Genomic DNA, 6472 nt, shown 5'->3' on the forward strand with positions numbered 1-6472 from the left:
ATAGGTCAAGATAATCTTAAAATGATGGTTTTGGCTAGGTAGAAGAAGAGGATGGTCTAATATCTCCAGATAACTGATCCCAAACATCAACCCTCCCTATAGTGACAGCCTAAATCATCCTCGCGTCTCTTCTCTGATCAAAAATAATGCCTTTGTCAGATCTCGTCTAGTCTACTGTGCCTCTAAAGTATACTTCTAAAACTTTGCACAGACTAAAGCAATAATCCTAGTAGAGACTCTCTCAACAAGTGAATCATCATCCAGTCTATCAAACAATCGATCTAGATCTCTAAAAAACTGGCCTGAGAATGAGGAGCAGTCTCTGTCTACTCTACTGGCTCCTATGATCTGATATCTACAATCAATATTGCTACAGGAGCCTTATCATCATCATCTCTCAGCAATATTGCACCTCATGGAACCATCAGTCGTCTGCTCTCTGAAAGCTCATCCTCTGAAGTGATCGATCATCGTAGGATCATGTGCATCAATGCTTTGGTAGTCTCCCATCAATCGACATATGTAGCATTCGTACAATGCTACCAACATCCATCTTAATCTGTGTATTTTTCTCTTTAGAAACTTGACTTCCAACTCTCACTTTCATATTACCATAAAATTTTCTCACTAATATAAGGTAAGTAGGCAAATCCAAGGAGCAAAAGAATTTCAAGCCCAATCTCTTGATTTTCTATCTAACTAAAATTCTTTCTTGCTCCAGAAACTCAAAGATTATTTTGATGCTTGGTCCTTCTTTCTTGCATGGAAGAATGACTTAGAAAAGTCTTAGATTCTTAAATTTCTATATGAGACTTTCTCTACCTTTGGGCGAATTGCTTTCGGGGGCCATTGGAGAACAAGGACCACAATAATAGGGTGAAAATGGAGAAGGGAGGTTCAATTTTGGTGGGAGAAAGGTTTGAAAGGGATTATGGCTCAAAAAAATAAACAATAGAATGACAAAGTCTTGGGACATATTTAATTAAGAAATCCATCCTAGACACACGGGTCGACTCCAACTAAATCAAGAGTCAGCTCTTTATAGAACTAACTTTTTTCAAGAAATCATGAGTCGACTCATTGGTTTCAAGAATCGACTCCTCAAGACAGAAAATAGTTCAAAAAGTTTCAAATCAAAGAAAAGTTTGTTCAAATTAAATAGAGATCAATGGGCAATTAAATCAAAGATCAAAAATGATATTTAAATCAATTAGGAGGATCAAAAATTAATCAATTGGGGGGTTTATAATCAATCAAATCAAATAGGATCAAATCAAGAAAAATTTAGATGAAAGCAATAATGGTGAGGTTCACTAGGGGATTATCAAATCCTTAAGGATCAAACTAAGAGCAATCATATAAAACAAGCATATTAAGCACAAGACCTTTTATGAATAATTATCTTATCTTGATATTCTTAGGTCATGCAATTTTTCAGATATTTTAATTATTGGATAAGTTATGAGAATGTCAAAGTTTGCTTTGTAACATACACACATGATTTCATATGATTTTGAGAATGTCAAAGTTTGCTTTGTAACGTACGCACATGATTTCATATGATTTGCATACAATTATTTTCTTATGTAGCCAAGTTTATTATAATTTAGGTTTCTTAAATGATAGCATTATATGAGGGTTGAAGAGAGCATGCTGAATTTAGAGTAAAAACTTATGCTTATAACAATTAAAATGATACATAGAAGAGAGCATATTGATTTTGAAATCAAATCATTCAAGCTATATAGTAAGATCATTGCAAACATTGACAAGTTATCAAAATCAATCAATTATATTATTTTTAGCAACACATGAAAAATATTTGAAGTGAGGAATCACAAGAAGTATACATGCATAAATATCAATGGATCATCAAAATCAATCGATTTAGCAAAATAATTTTAGCAATCATTGATGGTATGGTGTCAAAATAAGTTTAACTTTTATCAAGTATCATCACCCATTTATTTTAAATCCTAAGCATCCATTCTTTAAACATTTGATCCCTTCAAGCCATCAAATACTAGGCATACCTACAAAATCACTTCTTAATTTTTGCTATCCAAGCCATCTTGGATCCATTAGAGTTAGTGCATAAAGTTTCTTTTGGAACTAAAATTTATTTAATCAAAATATGATCAATTCTTTTAGTGTTATATTCAAAAGTTTTATGGTCTACTTTGTTGCATTTAAAACAAACTATAGAATAGTTCATGTGATGCTCTAGTAAACACATTTTTGATGAGTTTCTGCTTTCTTAAAGGGTTAAAACCAATTCATGCTTTATCAAAAATAATCTTTTGATTACTCAACAATAATTGAAGTTTTTGAGAACTACATGTAAACTTTTCAACTATAGGCTTTAGTATTTAAATCTCTTTTCTTAGCATTATATTTTCTTCCATAAGAGATTTTTCAAATTTCACAAGATTTTTTTTTTATAGCCAAAGAGTTCTTTTCATTCAAAAGTTCATCTTTCTCAATCAAAATTTCATTCTTCTCTTCAGCTACAAATTGATTTGACCTTTTAATCTCTTTATTTTTCAGTCTTATCTTTTTGTATTTATCCATTAAATTATTGAATGCTTCAAATAATTCATCAAATGTAAAGTCAAAAGAGTTTTTAATATTTATCTCATCATTATGAGCCATAAGGCATCGATTTACAATACTTTCTTCTTCTTTCTCATTTTTCTCATCTTTGCCTTGCTCCTCCTTTGTCAATGCTTTCTTTTTTCTTTGTTTCTTCTTCTTCTTCTTTTCATCATCATGAGCTATGAGGTATATATCGAAAAAAGCTTCCTTATCTTTTTAGAAGCTGGATTCTTTTTTTTGATTTGCTCCCCCATAAGTTGTTTTCAATTTCTTCCAAACTTATTTTGCTGAAATGCAAAAAGAGATGAGATTGAATACATTTATATCTAATGAACAATAGAGCATATTCATGATCCTAGCATTTAGCTGAATCATTTCTTCATCATAAATCAATACATTGGGTGTGTGTGCACTATTGACTATAATCTTTCATAAATTATAATCATGTGCTTGTATGAAGATTTTTATCCTAATTTTTCAATAAATATAATTTGATCCATTAAATAGTAGGGGTCGATTTATAGAATGACCTTCATTAAATAAAGATTCAATTTAGATTGTCATGATCTTTGGCTCTAGACTGCTAGGTCAACAAATAATATTAAAGTACTCACTCTGATACCACTTATTGTCCAGAAATGTAGCAACCCAAGGGGGGGATGTGAATTGGGTTATTTGAAAAATTATAACTAAATTAACAATCTAAGCAAGTATGTATTTCAAATTAAACTTATTTGAGTATATACGAAGAGTAAACAATGTGTAGTAATGAAATAAGTAAAACTATGCAAGAATAAAAATGAGATAAAATATGCAAAGCAAGAGAGCATAATATAAATACACAAATTTTATAGTGATTTGGTTCAATCCTGCACCTGCATTCACTCTCCAAGCTCCTCTTGAAAATTTTATTGTAATCAATCTGATTAAAGTACGTGGTTTATCTGAGATCACAAACAAACCTAGTTGATTTTTCAGAATCACCAACCACAACCAACACATCAATTATTTTTTGAATTCAAAATCAATCCAGTTGGTTTTACGAACTCACCAACCACAACCTAACAAGTCCATTCCGAGCTTGGACGGGCCTAATCTCCTTTCTTTCCTTCAAAAAAACTTGTAAAGAAAATAAAGTATAAGATATAATTTTTAGTACAAATAAAATTAAAAAAAAACTTTTTGAAGCTCGAAGAAGTGGCTGTGAAATAGCTTTTTTGAAGCTTCACTTCTCTTCAATTGATGCTTGAGAGGATATAGATGAGATTGAAAAAGATCACTCTTTGAAAGCTCTCAAAATAGTACACTTAATCCTCTCTTTTCTTCTCTTTTAATGGTATTCAATAAAGCTCATAAAAATGAATGTTTCACCCTTCAATCCCACTAATCTTCCTTTCCAAATTGATTCTCTCACTTTTAATAGGTTTAATATTAGTTGGAAAATGAGTTTTGACCATTGAGAAGTTAGACTAGCCGTTGGAGTGAAAAACTAACCGTTAGAAATAATTCTGTATACTTTTAAAAATTCTGCAGAACTAGCCATTGAAACTCGAGTTGACTTGAATGACCTTCGAGTTTGCTTTTCTGAAAATACTCCTCTCTATCATTTTCTCCAACTTTCGTTTGGATAATTCGAGTTGACTTGAGCTGTGAGTTTACTAAGATTTTCTGCCATTTTCCCTTTGAGTTGACTGAGATGGCATTCGAGTCAACTCGAGCATGTACCAGCTAAAATTTTGGCATGCCATAACCCTCTTTTCTTTTGTTTTTCAGCTTGAGTTGGCTTGAATGAAATTTGAGTCGACTCGAATAATAGTCAATTGAAAAATTCTGAATAAATTTCTACATGAGTGACTTTTTGACTTCAACTTTTGAAGGTTTCTTCCATCTTGATTTTTATGATCTTTTCCATTATGAAAGCTTTTAAAAACTTCTTGTTTGAGGTTTATTTAAGCATTTAAAATCATTCTTTTTCTTGAATTAGTTTTTTTTTAGGAGATTTTTTCTATGGATAATTTTTTCATTTTAGGCATTTGAAAAATCTTACATTCAGTCATGAACATATAATTAGTACCATAATCACTCAAAACTTCAGAATCATCAAAATCAACCATAGGGTCAATAGTGCAGTATGTCAACCCCACCTTGATCATGTTGATATCTTTGAAATCTATTATTGATTAATCCTATTGATCGATCTTGGTCTTGATCCAATCTGTGCTTCACACTTGCTTGATCGAGTTGCTTAGATCTAATTAACCCTCGGTTAGGAGATCCTAAATTATCCCAGTGTCCAAGCAACCTATTGGATTGACCATTTAGTCGAAAGTTTTCTTTCCTTATGGTTTAATTCTATTGAATTCATCTAAGAAATTAATCATATTTTTAATATTTTAAATAGGATTGATAGATTTGCCTAACGTAGTCTAAAGATCTAGGACGATCGAGATAATTAGATCTTATACTTTTTATTTATTTTTAAATTATCATATTCTTCATACAATTGATTTAATTTTATATAAAATCATATTTTTCATAAAATAAGGATTAGCATATAAGATATTAAAAAAATATATCTTATTGTGACAAGCAATTCTATAAACATGTTTTATAAAAATAACATATTTATGAAGTATAAATTTTATTATTTTCACATCTATGTATATGTATATTTTAAGAAAAAGATAAAAAAATTTTAAAGGTTATCAGATAGCTATATATGAATTTTTAAAATTAAAAAAATCAACATCTGGAGCTAGCATCTATATGAACACAGGTTTTGACAATGGATATAAAGTTGATATATGAAATAATAATTCTATTGATTAAGAATACTAGTCCTGTCATAGATATAAAGTGACTATAGCATAAATATCTGTACACAAGATTTTGAAATATGACATGAATACATAAAAAGAATGACTTATGAATTATCATATTTATGAAATATTCATGATTTATACATTCATAATTATTTTTATGATTTATTTTATAAAATACTTTATTTTTATAATTTTTATTATTTTCTAAATATTGCATTATTATAGAAATACTTATGCTTGATCAATAAGAAAGTATAGTTTTCACTTGCTCAACTAATGTAGCTCATGTCCTTTTAATTTTTTTTCAGAAGACTAAAACTACTAGAAATGATGAAGAATCTAGGCTTGAAGATCTGTGTAGCAAGCTTGAAGAATTCATATCTAAAACTTAGTTTATTAGATGATCATAGACTGATAGTGAACTATTTATGAATTTTGAAATATAAGTTCAGTATTTGATTTTAGATTTAGATGCCCTTAATCGGTTTTGATTTTTCTTTTCTTTTCTTTTTCTTTTTTTTTCTCTTTTTTTCTTCTTCTTTCATGGAATAGGGGATCCTTTGATCCCCTTAGTTTCCAACATGGAGTCCCCAAGCCAATGCTGCCCATCATCAGAAGGCAAACAACGGTGGCGAGACCACCAAACCTTGGTCTGGTGATCGGCAATGGCAAATGGCCCTAAAAAATCAAGAATAAAATATGGAAGAAATAGGAGAATCTAAAGTCAAATTTTTCTTCAAAAATTTACAGCAGAATTTGACTAAAACTCATGCTTAAAAACTATAGGAGATTGAGGGGAAGATGATTAGAGGTATTCACGTGATCTTCAATGGAAATTGCTTTAATTTCTGATTGTCAAAGCAAAATTAATCCATCAGTATACCAAGAAATTAAAGAAAAGGGGCAGCAAAACGATGGTGATTTTAGGGAGAAGAAAATCTAAGGGATCGAGGTCCTTAAATAGATCTCCATGGGGAAGAATTAGAGTTCGATTTTGAGTGATTTTGGATCTTCCGTTCCAAAGAGAACTCTTTCGAATGTTCTCTTGTATTTTC

Source organism: Elaeis guineensis, chromosome 9, assembly GCF_000442705.2.
Source record: "Elaeis guineensis isolate ETL-2024a chromosome 9, EG11, whole genome shotgun sequence".
NCBI lineage: Eukaryota > Viridiplantae > Streptophyta > Magnoliopsida > Arecales > Arecaceae > Elaeis > Elaeis guineensis.